The sequence below is a fragment of the Oxyura jamaicensis genome, chromosome 8 (assembly GCF_011077185.1).
Source record: "Oxyura jamaicensis isolate SHBP4307 breed ruddy duck chromosome 8, BPBGC_Ojam_1.0, whole genome shotgun sequence".
NCBI classification, from domain to species: Eukaryota; Metazoa; Chordata; class Aves; order Anseriformes; family Anatidae; genus Oxyura; species Oxyura jamaicensis.
Window position 1 is genome coordinate 30,005,525 of NC_048900.1, and position 22,731 is coordinate 30,028,255.

At 51.9% G+C, this 22,731-nt stretch overlaps 1 protein-coding gene across 2 annotated transcripts in view; it reads right to left on the reverse strand.

Annotated features, from left to right (window-relative positions):
- Window positions 1-20,672, reverse strand: part of JAK1 (Janus kinase 1) — a 55,710-nt gene extending 35,038 nt beyond the window's left edge. Inside the window, exon 1 of one of the 2 annotated variants that reach the window (XM_035333798.1) lies at window positions 20,503-20,672. The gene's annotated coding sequence lies outside the window, so the exon portion shown is untranslated. Of the gene's footprint in view, window positions 1-8,466; window positions 8,478-20,502 lie in introns of those variants that run through there. The other variant, XM_035333799.1, reaches the window with a different exon arrangement.
- Between the last annotated feature and the right edge of the window lie 2,059 nt (window positions 20,673-22,731).

A 22,731-nucleotide genomic window follows, 5' to 3' on the forward strand; every position in this document is an offset into this window, starting at 1 on the left:
CCCCATAACACCCTGGTGCCCCGAGCTCCCTGAGCACTTGGGTCTGCTGTAGGAGCCACCAGCAGCTTCCCCAGCAGGAAAAGCCTCCAGGAGGGAGGCGAAGAAGCACTTGGGCCTCCCAGATGCAGACCTGTGACTCAGAACAGCTCCTCACTTTTAACTGGACTGGATCAGGAGAGGTCATCTCTTCGTCCGGCTTCCCGAGCCTTCCAGTCTCTCAGATGCCACGTGCAAGGAAGAGCCCTGACGCCTGGGGACTTGCTGTGTGTCTGCCTGCTCTCCGCAGGAGTTCCGCGTGCCACGATCCATCCAGATCCGCCCTGCTCAGCAATCCCAGCTGCTCGGCAGGGTGCAGGTGCAGAGGAGATGAGCCCCAGGGCTGTTACAGCTGCCACGTTTCTCCCGGGGAACTATTTAGACTTCGGACATGCCCAGGGGAAATCTCTGTACCCCACTTTCGCAAAACTACATGACCTTTAGCATAGAGATCTCCATCACCTTTAGCATAACACAGCAACGATGTGTCCCTTCAGATGTAACGGCCATCTCCGCGACCCGCTGGTGCTCCCAAGCGGGGGAATCCTACGTTGTATTTATTTTTAAAGAAAAGGAGAACTTAGATTTACGATGACGGCACTTGGTCTTCCAATCCTGCCTTCGATCTTTCATAAGAAACAAACCAAAACAAGCCAACAGCTGACGCCCAGCAAAGGCAAGACTGCTTAACCAGCACAAGAACACCGTCAGCACGCCTCTTCTGCAGGCGAGCAGAGGAGGAGAAATTCAGCGACGTGCCCACTTACCAGGAAACCAGCGCCGGTGACCGGCCCGGCTCTCCCCCGTCCCACTCGGCGGCCTCCAGCCCGAGAGGCAGAATTAGCAGCAGTAGTTCCCCCAGACACCAAGGGTACGAGCAGGCAGACTTCACACGCGCTACAGCTTTCTAGTTCGAGCGTATGTAAAACACGTGAAGGGGCCGGGACTTCTCGGTGGCCACAGAGCTCCTGCAGAGCCAACCCCTCGCCGCCTGCTCGCAGACCACTCTCGCGAAGCTCCCGGCGCGGTAACCGCACACGGTCACTTCTCTCGTGCTCAGCCCCGTAGCCACTTCCTTGAGAGCAACTACAGATGTTCTTAACCTTTCTCGTTTTCAAATCACAAAATGGAGCCTTTTGCCCCAGATCTCCCCACCCCCTGCTTCCTGCTCCCCGGCGCCGGGCAGCCCCGGCTGCACGTGGTGGCAGCCCGGGGGGCACCACCGAGCCCCGGCCCCGCGCCTCCCATCGCGTGCCGGGGGCACCAGGCCTCGGAGAAGGACTGGGTGAAGGAGGAGGTGTCGTCACAGCACAAGTTCCTCACCCCGGAGGAGGAACTCGCCCAGCACCATCCAGAAGCACTTCTGGCACCCAGCACCTCCTGAGCAGCAGGAACCACCCGAGGCAAAGAGCAACCTCGGGCTGACGGCAGCAGCCCTGCGGGGGGGGAGCCGAAACGCTAGCACCTCTTTGCGCTTTCACCGACTCAAAAATAAGCGTCCCTAGCTCGTCGTGCTTAAATCGCTTGTAAAGGCTTGAACAGTTTTAGCCACTCGGTCAACATCTACTGCGCACATGGCAAGCCGCTCGAACCCCCCAGGCTGCTTTATTCACGCAGATTTCTGGTAGTCACAGGCTTCCTGTGGTGGCTTTGCACTTGGGTAAGTGTTTTTTGATGGTTTGCTTTTTTTTTCTTTTTCTTTTTTTTTAATGTGGTGAGAAGATAATTTTAAAGCTCCCTCTTTAAGGGCTCACCATTTAAAACAAGTTATAAACAAAAGCAAACAAAACTTCGCCAGTTACCTTTGCCTTCTTGCACAGAGCAAAACCACCACCAAAGACGTCTACTAACCAGTAAACACGCTTTCTACAATAAACCTACAAAACCATACCATGTCAGAGGCAACTTTGGATTTGCTCTCAGCAGAAAGAGCATTTTGGTCTCAGAAGCTTCTGACCCCTCTCTGAATTCTCCTCTGGTTTTTACGCCGGCAGCCCCAACACTACAGCTCTGCCCGCACTTCTGGCCGGGCCACGTAGCCCCACGGTACCAGAACGATTTCAGGGTTAAAGACGGTGTCACAACCAAAGTCCTTCCCTCCAGGTGCCACATAAAGAGCTCCAACACGAGGCAGTAGGGAACTGGGAGCAGAAGCACACGCATCTCCGCGAAGCGGCAGGTGCTCTGGTAGCGGAGGGGGGTGCCAAGTGCAGCTGCACGTCGCGGTGCAAAGACATCTGTACAATTCTCCACGCGCAGTCAAGCAGAACAGGAATGGAATAATGAGAAGAAAATCGGTAGGAGTCGAGATCAGAGCACAGACTGCCTCTGGTCTTACCAACAGGGCTGTAGATTAAGTTAAAATGGCAAAAACCATTGAGGCACGTTCCCTGCCTGCAGCCACCAAACAAAAATCACAACACTCCTCCTGTCCTCAGCCATCCCCTCTGGCAGTCGCACCCCCTTCTGTCCATGACCTCTGACAGGTGAACGCGTGCCTACACCGCCACCAAGAGAACCAAGGAAACCCAGAAGGAAAAACGTGCCTCATCAGGGACAAAGGATGCTCCGGCGGCGCCCCGTGCCCTTCAGGCAGGACCTGCCTCCTGGCAAAGCTCCACCCAGCACAGCACAACCCGGCAACACGAAGCAACGGAGCGTAGCGTCACTCGTCCTGTCCTCCTCCGTTCCCCCAGCACATGTAGAAGGTGAGAAGCCGGCAGTGAGAACCAACTGCTGGCACTAACGTGACGTTCCTTCACTGAGCAGGGCCAGCCGGTCTCTCTCCAACACGCCAAGTCCTACGACCACCAGGAAAAGAGATGCTCCTGCACCTAGGAAGTTGGAGGCGCTGGTCCAGAAGTGGCGCTGCCTCTCCCTCAGCCCGATATCAACTGCATTTTAATTTCTGCTACATCATGCAAAGCACCACCTGCGCTTGAAAACAGAGTTGCCCCACGCGTGGCCGTCCTCTCCGTGACCGTAAGCAGAGCCCCTCCAGCCCCACACCCCGGGCACCCTCTGGAAATAAGATGCGGATTACCGCTCTCACTGGCACTACAGCTGTCAAAAAACGGAGGGTAAATGTTTTAATGGCAGTGGGTGTTACAAAGGGGAACCGTTATTTCAAAGCCAAAGGCATTCAGGTTGATTAACACTGCAATAAGCAGTAAGGAAGTTATTTATCCACGTATGCGCATGAGAGACGTGCTGAAAAGAAAGGGAACAGCAAGGAGTTTCCAACCCCAACAGTTCCCATGGAAAGCCACTGGACCACACCGATTCAAACTATTTTAATGATCAAAACTATTTGGACTGCGTAGAGAAAAGTTGTTCCAAGTTCAGAAAGGCTGGAGAAGAAGGACCAGCTCAGCACTTTGCGTTAAAACGCAGCCTGCCTACGGCCGAGGCCTCCGGCATCTGAGGACAGGGAGCTGCATGTGGCGGGGGATCCTCTCCAGCCGCAGGAGCACAGCGGGGCCCAAACGCTGCGCCCGCTGGTAGAGCTCTGCCGAGGGGCGAAGGCTGGATGCCGAGCTGGGCGGAGAGGTGAGAAGGCTTCAGGAAAGGAGCAGCCGGCATGTCCTGGGGTCCTTTTCCTGCATTTTGTGATTGGCGCATGCCGGAACGAAGGAACTAGATGTATTTGGCTCAGTTTGGGTGGCTTTCTGTACTAAGCTCTACGGTTTTGGGTGGCTTTCTGGCTCAAGTTACAGGGCGGCTTCCGACCTGCTCCTGCCAGCACGATGGAGATCAGTGCTCGGAAAGGAGAACCAGACGCACGTCCCGACACTGCTACCTGAAGCTAACTTTACTCTTAGCTTACTGTGCCTCTGGCGTGCCCCGTGCATTCACCGGCCCGCTCGCGCCCACGCAGATTTCTCCAAAGACGCGTACGACCGAGGAGAAGCACCGACGGCTGTTGGGACACCGTTTTTAATGAGTGGGAAACGCAGGTCTTTACTGCCCAGCTGTTGCGATAACCACACAGAGCAATTACTTTTTATGACTGACTGATCACCAGAGCACACCTGCAGAACAGGCAGCTGTAAACATGTTTGTTCCCATGAGTCAGAAGGAACCCCAGCCAGGTAAGGGGGTTGTCAGACACAAAATAAGAGACAACAACACCAGAGTTCCTCTTCAAGTCCATTCACTGCTTGTTTTCTGCTCTCCTCACCCCTTTGCCAAGGCTGGAGCTTCTGCGGGAGGACAGAGGAGCAGCTCATCCCCGCCAGGAGTGCTGCATCCTTCCCCCGAGGGCCTCTCCTCCTGCGGCTCATACATCGCAAAGGCCAGCCAGGGCGGTTGCAAGCGTGTGAGCAAACAGAAAAGGACAGAAAATGATCTTGAAACTGGTTTATTTTCAGGCTGCCTGGGGCAGGAACTGCCCTTTTCTCATTTAAGAGCCGAGCGCTGCTCTACCTCTTCTCCCACTGATGAGCAGCACACGTAATAGCTGAAAAAGGAGCCTGCACTGCTCTTTGCTCGCTTTGGTCTCAGGTAAATGGTTTGTTAGGAAAAAAGTGCTGTGTTCTAAACATGGTCCCCAGCTGGAGCTGAGAGGATGCATGGCAAGCCTTGCACGTTGTCCTTTTCCCCTGCTCCTGACCCACTGCAGACGTCTGCCTTTGAGCTGGATGCCACATGCTCCTCGTATCGCTGCTCTGGACAACTGAGTCCAAGATGCTGCTTACCTCATCTCACCCTAAGTCATTTTTCTCTGATCCAAGCCATGACAAAGAGCTGAATCTGGAAAAAAAAACATTGTTGTGCACAGCTGCAGGCTTGTTCCTCCGAAAAGTCAAATACAAGGAAATCAGCAGAAGCCAATTAAAACAAAGGAAACCAACCTGTGAAGCTATCTAGAAGCGAGGTTTGCATAGACAACTCGAGCTCTGCCAAGCAGCAAGGTTACCAAAAAGCCGAGCCCGAACCGTGGTGGCTCTCCAGGAAGAGGATTCGATGCTCCTTCTCAGCTGTTTCAGCCTTCTGTGCCCAGCCCTGCAGCCCACGCTCGCTGCTTTATGCACGCACAACCGTTCAGCTGGAGAGGCATCACCCGCTGCTTCCGGGGTGCACATGGTGCCAGCCACATCTCCGGTGGCAGCACAGGTCCCGCTGTTTTATCCCCCTACAGGACTTGAGAAATCGGAATAGCAGCCAACTGCTGCAATCAGTCTTATCTAACAGTTGTTTTTTTCTGCCTGAAGCGGGGCGATACGCTGCCACCCGTCTAGGATTGGTTTGATCTCCCGAGACAACAAAGGTAACCGACAATTCAGCGCTTGAGTGCCGCAGACAGCCACGAGCAGCTTGTTCTGCAGGAACGGGGGCTGAGAAGGAACCTGTAAATCAGGCCCACCCCTCTGCTATCCCCAGCGGGGCACAGACACCAGCCGCCTGCGCGCACCTGGATTAGCCGAGTAAAGCAGGACAGGCTCTCAAAACACCGTGCCAGTCGTGGTGGATTGTTTCAACCAGAGTTTTAACTGATTTCATCGAGTTCTCTGCTTTCTACAGAACAGCCACTGCCCAGTTTAACTGGGAACGCTACGGCTTGCCGTGGCGTGCTTGTCACAGCCACGAGAACTGCTGCTGCGAGTGTTTTGTCAGCGATGACTTATATCCTAGCATGGCCCTATCAAACAATCCAAATATTTGCATTCAATTCATTCCGTCTCTTGGACAAATCCCCTGGCTATTTTTAACTAACCAGATAAACGGAGTAAGTTTTACGTATTGACCTCAGAGTTGTGTCAACAGCGGTTCAAAGGTGGTAAGACACAGCAGTGGCTGTAGCGCACATCGCTGAGCAGCAGTTTTTCTTCTCCCCACGAGTCCTGTTTGTGTTACAGGTTTTGGAGCTTACGCTGCAGATTTCAGAAGCGTCCGCTCGCAGATGGCTTGGTCACAGAATGACTGAAGCTTGCCTTGATGTTCATCCGTACCCAGGCAGCCTCTAGCCCTTGACACAGCGGTGGGGCAGTGGATGGGACCTCGCCACACACAACAATTTCAATCTGACAGCCTGAACGCTTTTCTGCCTAGAAAGTCTTGTACCTCTTCCGGCTCCCCCATCCGACTGAACTTCTCTCCAAAATCCTGACAGGGTTGAATCATCTCGCATTTGTTTACGGTTTGCTGATTTCTCTTTTTCGAACGCATTTGCTTGTGCTGCTCGCACAGCCACTGCGCGGTAACTTGGTGGTCTTCCCTTTAGCAAGGGAATCGTCCTCCTCTGCGCGTTGCACGACGTACAGAAGCTGTGAAAAAACATCCCAGTTGCACATGCTCAGTATTTCGGAATGGAGTGAAACTCTTTGAAGTCTAGCTATTACACAGAAGTCTGTCCAAAGAAAAAAATAAAGTTACACGATGGTTAATAAAACTGTGACATCTTCGGGAGTCTGCTGGCACTCCCAGGAGTGCCTTTATGTTATACAAGTTTACAGGAGCTCGCTGTTCCTCCATTTCCAGTTTTGGCTAAGAGCAATTTAATAGAAGCTTACGGCCAATCCTCACCACGCACTTTCCAGTCTGGGTACAGTTTTACGGCAGTTCTTCAGAAGCACGCTGGAGCAGATGCTGCTTGGCTGCAGCCCTCCTGCCCTCACTTCTGAGGCTTCTCTCCCAACAGCTCCAGGCTCAGGACCGCTTCACTGCTGCCACGACCCAGCACCAACAAACCATCAGGTCTTGCTTCGCCTCCTCTTGCTGATGAGTCCCCCGACACCAGCTGCACAAGCAACAGGTCAGCCTTTCTTTCCAAGGGGCTGATGATCCCAAGTTATCTCACCTCTAACAGCCGAAGCATGCCCAGTTTATCCCAACTCAGCCACGGTGCCTCCGGTCTGAAGAATCGTGACCCCAACCAGCTCTTCAGCACCAACACGGAGCTCGAGGAACCTGGCTGCGCACCGGACATGTGTCTGCCCAGCACGAGGAGAAAGGGACTGCCAGGCCCTGTGCGCACCCCACGGCTGCGGCCCCTTCTGCAGCACCTTGCCAGGAGGTGGGGATGGCAGGGGAGAGGCAGCTGCGGGCCGGCGTAACAGCGAATCCACAAGCCACATTCTTGCACCTTCTCTGGCCCGAGCCCAAATCCTCACTCAGCAGCAGTAAACAGGAAGCCGCCGCTGAACTCCATGACACACGCACGCACCCCAAGCGACCTCCTCTACTTCTTCCTCCCGCAAATACAGCTGTCAACACCTGTACAGAGAATACCTGCGTCTGTCAAGGAGTGGGCCAGGGCTGCACCTTCCTGGTCACCAGAGCTGCAGAGCTGCTGTCCTGAGAAAGGCAGCGCTCTGAGCACTAAGGAAACTGCAAGCAGGGTTATAAACAGAAAAACACTGGAATTGAATACCCACTGTGGATAAAACCCCGAAATACTTTAAATATATTAGACCACAGCCCTTGTGAAACACCTGGTGGGGCACAGAAGCATCCCCAGGTACTGTGCTACTTCTCACCACCCTGCCTTGCTGCTCCTGACACCAATTTATCCCCGGGGGGGGCAGATGCAGCGCTAGGAATACTGGACAGCAGGACTTCTGAAAGCACAAAGTGGAACGAGGACAAAAATTACGCCAAGACCTAAAACTCTCAGCAGAGGCAAGACTGAAGACATCGCTCCGAATCAATAACACAAGTCACTGCCATAAGAAGCAGCTTGAAGACCTAGCAGCTTTTAACCACCTTTCCTGTAAAGAGCTCCGTACAGTAAATGTGAGTAAGCAAATATTAAAAATAGGCAGGCAGGGACTGCCTCGTTCAATCACTCGTAGCACTGACTCAAACGGGGCTGACTCACCCCGAGTAGCTCCCGCCGTACCTACTTTCCCAGGGCTGCCTGAAACTTCTCTTATTCGACGCCCCTGCCAGTGTCACCGCCGACCTCGGGACCGCCGACACGGCCGGGTCACGCGTGTCCCCTCGAGCAACGCCCACCGTTAGCATTTCATCAGAATTTTGTAAATATGCTTTCAGCCTTTCATGACCACTTCTAAGTAAATGACTCACGGGATTACAATGGACTGAAAGCCAATGCGAAGGACCAGAAGTTCTGAACTTTTCATGACTAAATCACTCTTGAAAAACTCTGCTGTTATTGCCAAGCATCTCACCTTACAAAACCTCCTCTCAGCCCCTTCCCCTCCAGCCGCAGCCGTGCTGCTACCGAACAGACCGTGGGTCTGGGAGTCGGCACGTCGTGAAATGCAGCCTGCCGTCCTTTGTTCAAACCACACCAAAAAAAAACAACAGAAAAAAAACCTTCTGAAGCAAGCCTTAGCCTTATTTACTGTCGTTTACAGGAACTAGCAGTCACATATAGGGAATTTCCATATTGCTAAGTTCGTAACTTCTGTGCTTCAGCTGCGCGTTTACGACCAAAACAGCAGCAGAGAAGGGAACGGCTGTCACAGAGCCTCAGAACTGTTGATGTGGTATGCAGGATCCTTAATCAAAGTCTTTGCCAGACCTCCTATAGCATCTGCTCATGCAAATAGCTTCATTTTTATATTCATGCCTTAGAAGAGATCATAAAGAAAACGACCAAGGGAAGAAGCAAAGCAACATGCAGTTGGTTAATCAGAACAAAACCTCCCGAAGTGGTGTCGAGTTGTTATTCCACCTTCACTTCTCGCCAACAAAACAACAATTATGAGCTTCTGTTGAGGTTGAGCAATTTGGGGGGGGAACAACATCAAGGGAGAAGAAAAGGCACGAGGAGAACCACGACCCTAAAGCAAATACTTGGTATTTCAGCGCAGTTCCAGGCTGCGGGGTGCTGTGTTGGCTGCCATCCGTGCGAATGATCTGTAGGAACTTTTCTGCTATGTTACACTGCGTTCATCTTAAAGTTATCACTTTCTGTTCTTCCCTGCCAGGACAAGCCTAACGTGACCTAACCCCCACCCCCCCGGGTTTGGAAGAAAATGAGGGTAGAAAAACATTATGCCCAGACCGACCCATTTGTTTACCACCAGACAGCGTTTGTTTGCTTCCAAACCTACCAAAAACTAGCGGCGATAAAGCCTGAGCTCAAACTGTCAAGTCAGAAAAACAGGAACTGTGCTCGAGGACTGGGGTTTCGGGTTTCCCCTTTTCTGCTCGATAACAGAACTGACAACATCCTCTGCATGGAGACCAGGAGACGCAACGTCTTCTCAATTTGGGGTGGAGGGAACGAGCCTGGAATTATTCTCTGCTGTAAGGACGCGGATATAATTTTAAATATACAGAGAGCGTAGCTCCATGCTGTGTTTACTCCTCTTCGTAGCTGTACGGATGACAAAAGAAGAGGGAAGGCAGCTCAGAAGGAAGGGGAACCAGAGAGGTCTCCCCATGACCACCCCCAGCAGTAAGTTAGGAAAGGCAAGGTGGGGGAAAGAAGAGCAGAGAAAGTTTGAGGAAATTAAAATGCCGCTCTGCTGGTTCTGTACACCGTGGTGCAGCTGTACGTTTTACAAAGCCCGAATTTCAAAATTAAGGACTTAATTTCAAAATTAAGGACTATTCAGAAAGGGAACTGCAAAAAACCAGCCGGGCATTCCCTGCTCCGCTCCAGCTCCGCTGCCAATCTGCCACCACCACGGTGCTGCTGACTGGGGGAAAATACTTCACTAGCGAGAGGAACCTCCGACAAAATTGTACCTAGAGGAAAAAAAAGCTTCGGGGAGCAAATCTGTCCATTAAAGTGCGTGCACTTGCGTAGAGGCTCCTGAAAAAGAAGCCGGGAGGCGCGCGGTGCGCGTGCCGCCCCCCAGCACAGCCTGAGCACGCTAAGATGGCTCCCCGAGCCTCGGCTCTGTGCTTTTAACCATAAAAGTACTTCCTTTTTCTGTCCTTAGAAGTAACTTACAACTTCACTCCTAAGTTAGCACGCAGGAATTTGAACAGCAAAGCTCCTGCCACGTTTTAATCTTCGGTCGTCCACGTATCCCCGCGTTTACCCACATGCCGTATATAAGGTATGCGGACTGAAACTGTCCAGACCCTACAGGGATCTGCCATGCCGCCTAAGTGAGGCGTCGTTCATCATTTACAGAAGCCCCGGGGAATTTTAGGCAGATGAGAAGCTTCACGCCAAACCCCTGCCCTAAATCACTGCTGGAGGGCTGCTGGCCCCTGCAAAACCACCACGCTCGGCTAAGGGCAGAATTTACTCAGGAGGCAGCCGGTCAAGAAGACTATTGATCTGTAACCTCATCAACTTGTTTCAAACCTCGGCAGGTTTGCTTTGGAAGGGAACAAATATTTCATTAAACATTACGCAAATATTAGCTGCGTTAAGCAGGCGTCTGTATCGAGACTTCAGACAGAGCCAACTCAGGGAGCTCATCTCACCCTGTTTCTTTTTTTAAAGACAAGCCAAACCCGGCCATAATTCCTGCAGTAACTTGGGTGCATCGCTCCGACATCGTAGATCCAACCTTTCCTTGGGAATAGAAAATTTGATTCCCCTAGTTCCTAAGGGCGCCTGATCACGACTGTCACAGCACCACGAAACAGCCACCGCAGCGAACGTCCCCTCCTGCTGATCGCTGTCCTGGAGGCTCCCAGCACCAGGCTGTGCGTCCTGTGCACCGCGGAAATCGCGTCCAAACCCAGCCTACAGACTGTCTGCATCCTTGCAGGACTCCTTAGCAGCAAGTGCTGGGGAAGAGGGGATTTCAGCGCTTCCCACAATTTCTCCTTTCCTCTCCAGCAGGCATCTTATGACCACAGGTTGGAGGGAGTTCTGGCAGACCGTTTTTAGCGAGACACCTGACGCTTTCTGCTCTGGCAGCATCATCACCCACGGGGAAGGAGGATGCTCGCACGGAGCCCGTTCCACCCTTGGTGCTGCTCCGCTCCTTTCCAAGCAAAGGCTTGAGCAGAACAGGGCTCTCAATAATGCCCTAAGAGAGCACAGACCTGATTTTAGGTTTTTAAATGCACGACACCCAGGGATGAGATCCTCGCGCTGAATGCTTTTTCCATTTTGCAACCAAACCACGGAGCTGACTGTCAGCATCCATTAGTTTCCAACAGACCTTTCTGTTTTTCCCCAAGTGCTCAGCACACAATTGATCTCCCAGCATTAATCTCTTCTGAAAACCTGAGAGTCTAGTGGAAAAAGACAGGCAGAAAATACCCTCACGAACAAGTTCACCTGAAGGTAAGGAAAAGCCCAAAAGCCCTCTCCAGAGGATCACCAGGAGCAGACTCCAGCTCCGAACACCTGCGCGGGGACAGCAATCTGCCTGCTACCGTTCTGCTGCCAGCCGCAGCAAGGCAGGCCAAAGCACGCTCAGATTCAAGAGAGTCAGAAGAAAATATTCCGAATACTTCATTTCTTTGATGATCACAGATGACCCGATCTGTTCAGTGTTAAACCCACCATAAATACCAGATCACCTTTTTTTCCCCCCCCGCAAGAAGCTTTGACAGCTATGGATTGTGACCAGCAGTCGCTGGAACCGGGGCAAAGGACTTGGTTTAGGCTGCTCCAAGCCTCCTTTGCTGCTGGCTGTTAGCACACACTTATCCTGCTCTCCAGGCCTCTGACAGCCACCCTGCCCTTTCAGCAAAGAACGATGGAAGCTTAATTGACAACCACAGAAGCCAAAAACTTTACCCCGTTATTAGCAGAATCTATGTGGGATGTTCCTTGGTGCTTTACAGACGAATGCCACGCTACCGTGCTGCCCTTAGCCGGGGTTTGACACTGAAGGAAATCCTGAAAAGCGATCTCTACTAACACGAGCTGCTTCTTCAGCCTTGGGTTGGCGCTCAGCAAATCCCATTTGCAGGCTCTCCACTAAGAAAAAGGCTTTTAGTTTAGAGCGTAAAGCAGTTATTGAGGCAGCAAAAAAAAAACAACAAGCTTTTATTAAAACCTTTGTCTTAAATAGAAGAACCCCCTCCTACTTCTAGCTCTGCCCTGGCCCTCTGCAGCTCTGTTTTCCTACCTCGACCATCGTCAGAGCCTCAGCTGCTGTGGCAGCGCGAAGAACCGGGCTGAGCTCCGCACACAGACACTGCCGGGGCTGTTGGGCAAGCAGAAAGGGAGCAGCGAGCACCAGGGGATGGAAACGTCCAAAGCCATTACGAGCACACGGGCAAGCTGCCCTGGCTCTGAACGAGGAACTAGCGCCCATCAATCTGCTTTCAAAATGTGAGCTGAAATACGTGGAACGACTTACTTCTAGCCGGAGCCATGCCGAAAAGACGTCGCAGTTGAAAAGCCTTTGCCAGCTTCAGCAAAATTATCAGGAAGAGACAGTGGTTTGCATCTCCGCTGTATTTTCAAGGCTGAACTCGCCACAAAGTTCGGTACAAGTGAAGGTTTTGAAGCTTGTAATTACTCAGCCCTACCGATACGCACTGATTTGTCTGCACCGCGCTCGCTTGGAAGTCCCAACACATGCAGGAGTCAGCAGTGTGTATGTATAAAAGAACAGCCATTTATATTAATTGGTAATTAAACTGTATCAAGTAGTTAAGCACTGGAGACATAACGGATTGAACAAGTTCTAAGGGACTCGTTCCTCGCAGAAAACACGAAGATCTCAAGGCCCACAGTGGCAGCACTGCAGGGAGCTAACGCGTGATCCCGCTCTGTCTCCCTTCAGAGGCAGGGCCCCATCACAGTTCCAGCCTGGCAGGTCCTGCCCTTGTCCCACCTCATTAATTCTCTAAGTGCAGAGAGCAAGAGCGGGGGTTCTAATTAAGTGCTTCTCCGCGTGCCACATGGTACCAGGTCAGCAGGCACACACCGCGGTGCGGGTCGGCTCCAGAGAACGCTCCTTTGGGGCTGGATGAAGCCAAACTGCTTCCACTTCAAAGCACAGCAGCGTTTCTTCGGCAGGACTGCCACAACAGAAAGCATTCGGGTTCACACATCCCTGTGGAGAGCAGGGGAGGGAGCCGACGAGAAGCCTTCTGCGCTGTCCAGGCATCCTCAGAGCGGGCTGCTTGCCCTGCTGCAGGGGCGACAAGCCCCAACAGGAGCGTCCTCCGACAGCGCTGCTGCGGCGTGAAACCCCGGCCCTGCTGGCACCCCTGCAGCACAGCTCCCTCCTCCTGCACGCCGTAAGCAAAGGAAAATCTTGGCTCATTTTTCTCTTAATTCGACGGCAAGCTTCTAAGAATACGGCGCGGTAAGATCTGGAGACTCCTTCACTGCCAGGCAAGCTTTCGGTCAGCACCAACAAACAGCAAAGCAAACACGCCTGGCATCTCGGTTTTCAGGCTGTGCTCGCATAGACCAAATATTCCGGATATGAAAGTTGCCTTTTTTTAAAGCAAAGCGAGCCCTCTGTTTGCCAGCGTGCCTTCTTATGCAGATGTAACTTGCCTGTGTTGCAGCCACACGCGCAGGAAGTTGACAGAACTGGAAGAACAGCAGGGTTTTTTCTTTTAACTTGGCAGAAGAAAGCTGTTTGTACTTTGAAAAATGATTTATTTTTGAAGTCAGCATTCCTTAAATGTCCTTTCACTTGCTAAGTCTATCCTTGACAGTGAATGTAAAGCTCTTATTGAAAACACTGGTAATGCACGGCGGTGAATCACTCCCGAAGTACAGGTATAAAACAACGCAAGCTGATTTTTTTCCTGGTAACGCCAGTGGGGAGACAACGGCTTCCAGGCAGGAATGCTGGTGGGCAACACTAGCAACAGGCAGCTACGTACAACGCGCTCATCGAGCTGCGGGGAGCTTGTTCTGCATCACCAAAAGGCCCGGCCTCTGCTTCTTCCACGCACCAGGAGCTGCCACCAGGACGACACAGCACACAGGTTCTCTTGGCAATCACCAGCTACGACCCTACAGAACATTAGACGTGCTGGGAGGCAGCACGCGTGCTAAGCTCACGTCCTTGAAGCACAGGATGCCACGGACCCCAAGGAAAAAGATTATGTATTAATTATAGGTGAATATATCACTGATGTGTTAATGGGGAAACAACCATCTGAGGCTTCCTCGAGGAAGCTGCAGGGGGGAGAGGTGCTGGGGGGTGCTCGCCGTCTGGGTGCTACTGCCCCCATCACTCAGCTGGGGTCACTGAAGTGCTGCCTGGGGACCACGCAGCCATCGCAGAGCTCTGAATCTAGGAAGAAAAGGAAAGCACAGGAGGACCAAAGCTGAAAATTCAGAGTTTGAGCTCCCAGCAAGATGGGAGAGAGGGCAACCTTGCCTGCACGCTGTTGGGGTATGACGGTTTATGCTCTGCTGGTGCAGATACTTCCAAAGGAACCCAAAAACGGGAGAGGTCACAGAAACAGGGAGGAACCAAGATTTCTGCAGTAAGACTCGGTCAGCAGAAAACCTGCAAGGTCACTTACTGCTGGAAGTGCTACCGCTGGGGATATTACATGGATCTTTAGTGGAAAAATGAGAATGGAAGTTAAGGGCAGAAGATTCAAATAAGGGAAAAAAAATAGTAAAAAACAAATGCAACAAACCAGTAAGAGTAGAAAGCAAAAGAGGAAAACAGAAAACGTGCCTTTTTGTCTGCAGAGGAGCAGGTACCTCCTGCAGAGCAGCGTGCTCCAGCTCAGGCCACGGAGCTGCAAGGGGGGACAAGGGAAGCTGGCGCACACAGGTCAGGCCGGGTGATTTGACTGGCTGGTTCCTTCTGAACTCTTAAACTCTCTAAATACACGGGCTCAGACAATTTCAAAATTATTAGTATGTTTTGCCATACTTTGAGGAAAAGCGAAATGCAAAAGCATTCGGAAAGTGAAAGGTTATTTCTTGTGCATCCTCAGTAAATATGAAAGAGCGTACAGGAGAACGACATCATGTGAACTGCAAATGCCAGCCTGTAGCTGCTCCTGATCAAAAACGTCAGAAGTGAGGGTGGCCACCTCTCCTCTCCACGCATGAGACCGCCAACCTACGGTGTGAGAGCCTTGGGTCAGAAAACAAAAAAAAAGGAGAAAAGAAAAGCAGCATGCAAACAGCAGGTTTAAATAGCCAATATGAGCGTAATGCCTAGAGCGAGATTTGAGCGAGATGGTATCTTCTGTACCTTTTTCTTAACTGATGCCCTGCAGCCTAAGGGAGCTTTACCAAAAACACAAAAACCTGCTCTGAATGCACTGTACTCCGGTGAAATCCCGCGCGGTGCAGGGACAGGTATTTATGGATGGCAACCAACAGGAAGCTATTAAGACTGCTCAAGTGCCAAGGCTTTTAGGGCTGGTTTTGTTAAATGTACTGCTTTGTGCTGCCGGCGGCTCAGAATGGGTATAAAAGTTCGGTGTGCCAAGCTCATTTCCTGACAAACCGCATCGCCACACACACAAACTTCTCACCCAGCACTCCCTCGTTCCCCTGCCCAGCTCAGGATCTGGTGCCTTGGTCTGCTTCTTCTCCTTACCTGTGGACACAAAGGCTTACTTGGGGGATTTGGGGAACATCTCGTGTATTTTAAAGCTGCTCGTTGACACGCAATGTCCTGTTACGTGCTTTAAAGCGAGCTGTTGCCCAGCAGCGCTGTGTATTCCAGGCTGGAGGGAAGAGCAGCTGTCCCATCTGATTTTCCCCAGCGTTCCTGCTTCTCCAAAACCAATCCACGAAGAAACGAGGTGGAAGGACGGCAAACTCTTACCAACCTGAAATAAATACTGTACCAACAGGCGTTCGCTTTGCTTTACAAGGTAACCCCAATCTCAGAATAAACTACCAGCGATCCACGTCTCTGCTGAAGACCACGAGCGACAAGACAAGGCGTGGAACTTCCAGGGCTGGGAGGTTTGGAGCCCTTTATCTTACCCTGCAGCATCTCCATGCGTACAAGAGTTTCAAAGCCCTTCAGCACAGAGCTGCTCCCCTCTCTCCATTTCAGGTACCAGCAGAAGAGCAGCACTTGTGCCACCAGCTAAGGCAGGACGCCTTCTCTCAGTTGGACCTGCAGCCTCTGGAATAAAGGCTTATAAGAAACCAGCAGGTCATTTCACGGGAGGAAATGACAAATGTCTGTGCCCCTCATTCTTTATTTACAGCTGAAAAGCATTCAATACTTTGATCTGCAAGAAGCTACGCTTGCTGCACCACTGGGAATTAATTCAAGGAAGACAATTACTGTTCAACAGGAATTTTCTCTTGTTTAAAATAGCAAGTGTCAATATTACCTCAATATATGGAGAGGGAATTCAGCATGGGCAGGGGAGTCTGGGGCAGAAACGCACTGCAGGAATAAACAGGCTGTTTGGCCAAAGTCAGGCACCGGCCAGTGGCAGCTGAGGTTAAAACAAGGGACTTCAAACCCGACCCAAGGCTTCAAAACCCATCCAGCGCCACGTTACGTGCTCATCCATCCCGCTCCTATCTTTGTGAGCCTTCCCGTCCCCTCCTCCAGCACACATACAACCCAAGCCTTGACTCACGCTGAATCTTACCTGCTGCAAAACTTGGAGAACTTAGCGCTAAGCACGGAGTTCCTTTAATTTTACAGCAAACTCTCCTCTACGCAGCAGCCCAGCTTGAAGGGGAGGCCTGAAACACCTCTCAGAACCAGCTACCAGACAGGTGCTTTTAGGATGGATGCGGTTCCTGAAGCCAGTCACCCCACAGAGCCTGCTCGTTACTAGCCAGCCTTTCTGCCCCCTGGGGAGCTGGCAGCAGTGCCCTGTGTTTCTGGAAGGTGGCCGCGTTGCCGGCAGAGCTGCTGCCTAAGCAGAACCAAGAGCAGCGCTCACCCACTTGCACTAACACGAGCCATTTTCCTTTGCTTCAGCAGCTGCAGCTGCATTTGGTCACCTTAAGCTTTCCGGGAGGTTCTGCATCAAGCACCAGCTCTGATTTTATCGTTCCAGGCCTTCAGCACTGCCTCTCTCCTTAGCTGAGGATGATGTGCACATCCTGAACTTTTCCATTAACTTCCAGTTAACTGAAAAACTCTCCGTTCTTTTCCTTTATTTCCTATTTTATCTTTCACTTCCTGCAGGGAAAAAAAAATCTACCGATTTTGTGTGACAGGTATTTCCAAACATTAAACAGGAAGAATAGCAATCGTATCAACAAAAGCATTTGTGTCACTATTGGTATCAAAAGGATGGTATAAGAGGCAGTGAGACATACAGATTATGCTTTTCCAGGTATGAAGCTGCTCTTCCCGTTTCCCGTAGCTCAAGTTTTCTATCTCTTATGCAATTATTTGCATCATCAGCTCAGGAACAACAGAAAAAAATATTCTAGCCAGAAAAACTGTTTGAAGCTTTAAGCCCTTCAGCCACCCGCATGATGAACACACACAGTCTCAGGACCTATTCCTTAAAAACCCACCCAGGCAGGACATAAAAGCCACTAAATCACGCTTCCTCACTCCCCCTCCACTTTAAATCAAGAGAAATTGCAGCCAGTGTGCCCAAGGGAGCCAACGTTACCCCCACCACCACTCCCTAGCAGCTTTTAACACCTTTGGGTTCTTCCAAAGGACCGGGCGAATGGGAAAAACAGCATGGGATGGGGTACCCCGTGCGCTGCCACAGACAGCGAATAAAGGAGCAGATTAATCTTCCCCTCATCGGTCATTTCCCGCGTTGAATGGATGCTATAGGAACAGACGGGACTAACAATTTAGCGGCCAGGCACCCCAAAGCCCTGCTAAGACTCCGCTCCTCTTCGCGTTTCACCCAGGCAGCAGCACGGAGCGGTCGGTCCTTAGCTAACGGCAGGCTGTGAGGACTCACGGAAACGCAGGCTGAACGGTAAAAGCCATTTTCTATCAATTTGGCAAGTGTCTGCCATTATCGATACCTGCAATCTAATTGCATCTTAAGTGCTTCAGAGACCCGGAGCAACCCTGAGCGTGTTTACAGGAATAATGCCTGACCAGTAAGAAATGACAAACTGCTGTTCCTTTGTCGCCTGTCCAACTTGAACATCGACAGCGGATGACAAAATGTTTTATTCTGGATGATTTTTAGCTACTGATGGACATGAGGTAAGTCAGGAACCAAGACCAAACTCGGTCTTCTCTCTCTATCTCTCGTTCTGATCACACTTTCTGGTTTATGGCTCCTGTTAATGACCCTTTTCTGATCCAAACACAAGCTAGTCTGAAGGGTTTGTTTTCATATCCAAACAGCTTAAGTTCTCAAAGCAATTCGAACACCTTCCTCTTTATGTCAACACGCAGGGCAGCTCTTTCTCGTGCAATGCATGCCCAACACAGCATGCAGAGTCAAGGGTTCTCCAGGAGGGTCTGTGCTGTGTTTTGAACTTCTTCCTCGTACCAAAGCGAGCAGCAGCCAGGTGCCAGGAAACCCGAGGCCAGCTCTGCGGGGGAAAATACGCCCTCCACCTCCACGTCGAGGGAGGATGGGGAGGTACGTGGTAGGAAAAGGTGAAACCTTCCTGTCCGCAACAGCACGCCTGACAGTCAGGATGCTGCCTGAGAAAACTCAAAGATTTTTTCCCCTCTGCACAAAAAAGGGAAGCTGCTCTCTGTCAATTTAGGCTTTGATCTGCAAGACCAAGCTACTACAGAAAAGTTAGCCTAAATTTACCAAATTACTCTTCCAAACAAGAACCGTGGATTACCTAAACCCCTCTAGCCATGAGGTAGAAGAATTAAAGTAACTTTAAACTTCTCTGCCTATGAAAAAAAAATGAGTTAAAAAGGTTTGTTGACTTTACCCACTGAGTCTCCCCCGTGACTGCTCACAGATACTTCACTTTTTGCTCTGCAGCTGATGCTCTGCAGGAAAAGCTCTGCTTTCCTACGCTTTGCTACCAGATATTCTCTCCAGGTTTTGCTTCTCATTTGCTTCCTAAATTCATTTAACAGACAAGTCAATTTGGATATGCAGAAACAGCACATTCCCTATCAGTTCTGGATCTCCAGGCTCTGCTTCTTATTTTTAAAGAAGTTTGACATTAATTCTGAAATATTTTTGCAGCACAGAGACTTCCAGGAGTTAACAAGCTTAGATTCGTTCCAGTTCTATGTTTATATTCTTGAGCAAATTTAAACCCACTCACTTTGGCTTTTTACACATTTTTTCACCTAACCTTTCCTAAAGGTCAAAAGCTTGCAGTTTTGCTCTGTGTGAGCAGAGAGTATTCTCTGTTCCACCAGGCTTTGGGGCAAGCGGCACGCAGCCACTTAGACAAGAATGATATTCAAGGAGAACCAAATCACTATGAATATATTTACATAAAAAGTAGAAATCTGCCTGCGACTGCTCGCTGGTGACACCGCAGATGATAGCAAGGGCCCGATGTGACCTGCGGGCTGCCGAGGCTCGAGCAGCGTGTCCTCAACCTGCTCTGGGTTCCCAAGCACCTGTCCCACGGCGTCACCCAGCAAAAACCCTGACCAAGGTGCAACTTCCTGCGTGTTTTACAAACAAGTGCCAGGAGGAAATGCCTACCGCTCCCCTTATATGGGCAAAACAGAACTTGCAGCTATCTTTTGCACCGGTGATTCGAGCGGCACCGGCGTACACACCGGAGAAAAACATCTCGGAGCATCTTCTTCGCACAAGAGCTAAACTGGGAGGACTGGAGTTAAATTTCAACGCTGGTGCGACTTGGACTGACTGCGTCCTCACTCCCCCCAAACTCTGCTGTATCCAACGGGTCTGCTCTCCAGTCCCAACACCTCAAAACAGCCCTGGCGTGTTCCCCTGCCTCCACGCCAGGTCCTGTTCAAGCAGAGCCGTGCCCAGCCGTGCCCGCCGCACACCGCGGCCGCCGTGCCGCCCTTCTGCCACCAGCCAGATGGCTCTGCAGCAGGGCTGGCGTTCAGGCTTTTATTTCCTGGTTCTCCTATATAAGCTTTCATACGTCTTTTTTCAACCCTAACCCAACAGGAGGACCTAAAACAACAGGACGCTCGGTTTTCTTCTCCCCAAAGCACACCAGAGCTGTGCTCCCAGGTGGCCAGGGAAGGTGGACACGACTCGCCACACAGGGCTACCGGCCTCCTGGCCGTGCCATACACCCCCTGGGCACCGTCCCCAGGGGCAGGAGCACCCACAGGAGGTGCTGAAAGCTGCCCAAGCCCGGCTCTACCTGTGGCACCAAGCGCTGGGCCCGCATCCATCCGTCCAGGCCCTCGATCCGCACCGAGGCGTGAGGCAGCACTGCCTCCGAGCCGCCCTACTTAAAACAGAACCGAGGGCTCCTACGAGCCCACGGGGGATCCGCGATCATCAGGAACACCCAGGCGGTTTGGTGTTTTTTTTCCATTTTGTTTTTTTTAAACTTCGACCCACGTCCAGCACCACGCGGCCCCAGCCCGGCGCTGCTCCGTGCCGGCTCCCCCGCTTCCACCACCCCCATTCCCCCGCCCCACCGCGGCTCCGAAGCCCTCCGGGCCCGGCGGGTCCGACCGCTCCCCCCAGGGGCTCCCCCTCGGCTCCCGGCCGCCCCTGCCGCCCGCCATCTCCCCGAGCTTCTTCCCTCAGGGAGGGAAGCGCCGGGCCCCGCCGCCCCGAGCCCCCCGCGGCTCCACTCACCGCCTCCTCCGCGCCTGGGGCGGCCGCGGCCCTCTCCCGCTGCCCCCGCGGGGCTGGGGGCGGCCGGGGCCGTGCGAGAGCCGAGCCGGGGGGCAGACACAAACCCGACAGGGGCAGGAGCAGGGCGGCGGTCCCGGCACGGCGGCGGGCCCGGCCCGCGGAGCATGCGCTGGGCCCGGCCCGCCCGGGGGTGGCGCCCGGTAGCTGCCGCCTCCCGTTCCGGGGGGGGGGGGGAGCCCGCGGGGCCGCCGCCATTTGGGGCGCTGTGAGGAGCCCTGTGAGGGGCCCGGGAAGGCGTAGCGGGGGGCGGTAGGGGTCTGCTTCCCGGAGGGTGCCGGGGAAAGCAGCCCAGTGCCCAGCTCTACGTCCACAAGGGCAGAAGTCAGCGCCAAAAAAAGCCCCTCGGCAGTCCGTGCTGACCGGGGGTGTCTGCTGTCCCTCAGCCTTCGAACAGTCGTTCAAAGCCGTGTTATAAAATGTAGTTAGAAACGGGGTGGAAGGGATCTCGTGGTCAAAAATCAGTAATAAAGTCTCCCACAGCACCTAGGTCCAGGCAGGCATGTTAAGACTTTTAACCAGGACTTGCCTGTTTCTTCCGTAATCCTGACCAAAAAATCCAAAGCGGAGCTTGCCTGAACGTCTTGTTTTTGCTTTTCTCTGAGTTCTACATCTAGTGAAAACAATACCGGCGTAACACTGGTGTGTTTTGGTCCGCTTCAAGAAAAAAAAAAAAAGCCTATCTGTCTCCACACAGACGTGCGCGACGCGGCAGTGTGAATACCTTGGTGTTTACACCGAGCTGATGAGATAAACAATTCTCCCCTCTGCACAGAAAAGAAATGGGTTTCTTCATTGTGGTTTCAAACTCTCAAACTCACAGGAAACAGTCTGAGTGGAAGTAATACCAGTAAGAAAACAATTCACTTCAATAAAATGATTGCCCCCTTCCTGCACATGCACACACACTTGGCGTTTTCTTCTGATAGAAGAAACAAACTACTGCATTTCACAGGAATTGTCCTAATAATAGCCAAATCGAGCATTAAAAACACACAAAAAAAACAACAACAAAAATGGTAAAGGTGATTGCTTTCAACCCAACGCTAGTTTCATGTCATTTGCTTTGGTTTAATCAGAGCTGACAGCATCTTTTTGTCGAGGCCTTGTCAAGCACCGACAGTACATGGGTGTGCAGGTGCCTTTGCTGTTAGGAAGTGTTTATACGCTGACCCGCCGCTCATCGGTCCCAGCTCATCTGCCTCATGCTTTGGCTATCCCAATTTTCAAAGCTTTTCTCCTTGGAAATCACCCCAAAGCTTTTCATCTCCCACACCAGAGCTGGGCGGCGGGGGCTGATTGCACATGACTGCACGTATAGGCATGTCCATGTGGTTGTAGTTGACAAACTAAAGATAGATGGTCATTGATTTTTTTTCCCCTCTCCCAAGAGGAAACAAGCCAGCCCTTCCCCGCCCCTCTTTCCAGAGCTGTCAGGGAAACAGCAAAGTGTAATTTGGATGCTGTTTCACGGTGTTCATCTTTTTTTTCCCTGCCACGTGGCGTTGTTGGATTACCAGTGCTCTCTGGGTGCGTGGGTATGGCCGTGAGCGGAGAGCACTGGAGTCTTGCCCCATTTCCACCGTCCCGGTGATCTTTGCTGAGGTTGGGAGGAGAGAGATCAAACCTGTGACTGCAGTTGGTGGCATCTAAAGCCGTGCCATGGCTCTCGGGCCTGACCTTGCTTTCTTATTCTGCATCCCCCCTTGATTTGCCCAACGATGCTGCACTTCCACTGATTTCCTTTGACTCTTGCTAGCCCTTTCTGTGGCTTTGCCAGCATGGTGATAAAATCAGTTTTCCTTGGTGAGCTTTCATGCTCCATGACATACCAGATCTCTCTTACTTATGGATTACAGTCGGTGTTTGCTTCCCAGCACAGCTATTGATGCTGCAAATGTCCTTAAATCCAGATCAGAGCTGCAAATCAAACCAAAGCCAAGAAGAAGGCTGTGACGGAAGGATTGCATAAGGGGCTTAGCCCGGGGCTGCTCACAGAGGCCGCAGCTCAGAGGAGAGCAGCTTTACCTCTGCCCCCATCTAAACCAGTGCTCAGAGCCTGAGCCCATGCCCAGGGATGACCCAGGCTCCCAAGGGCCACATCCTTCAAAGAGAGCTAAATTCTTGTGTGCTCACACACCTCCATTCCAGAAACGGGGCTGGATTCCTGTG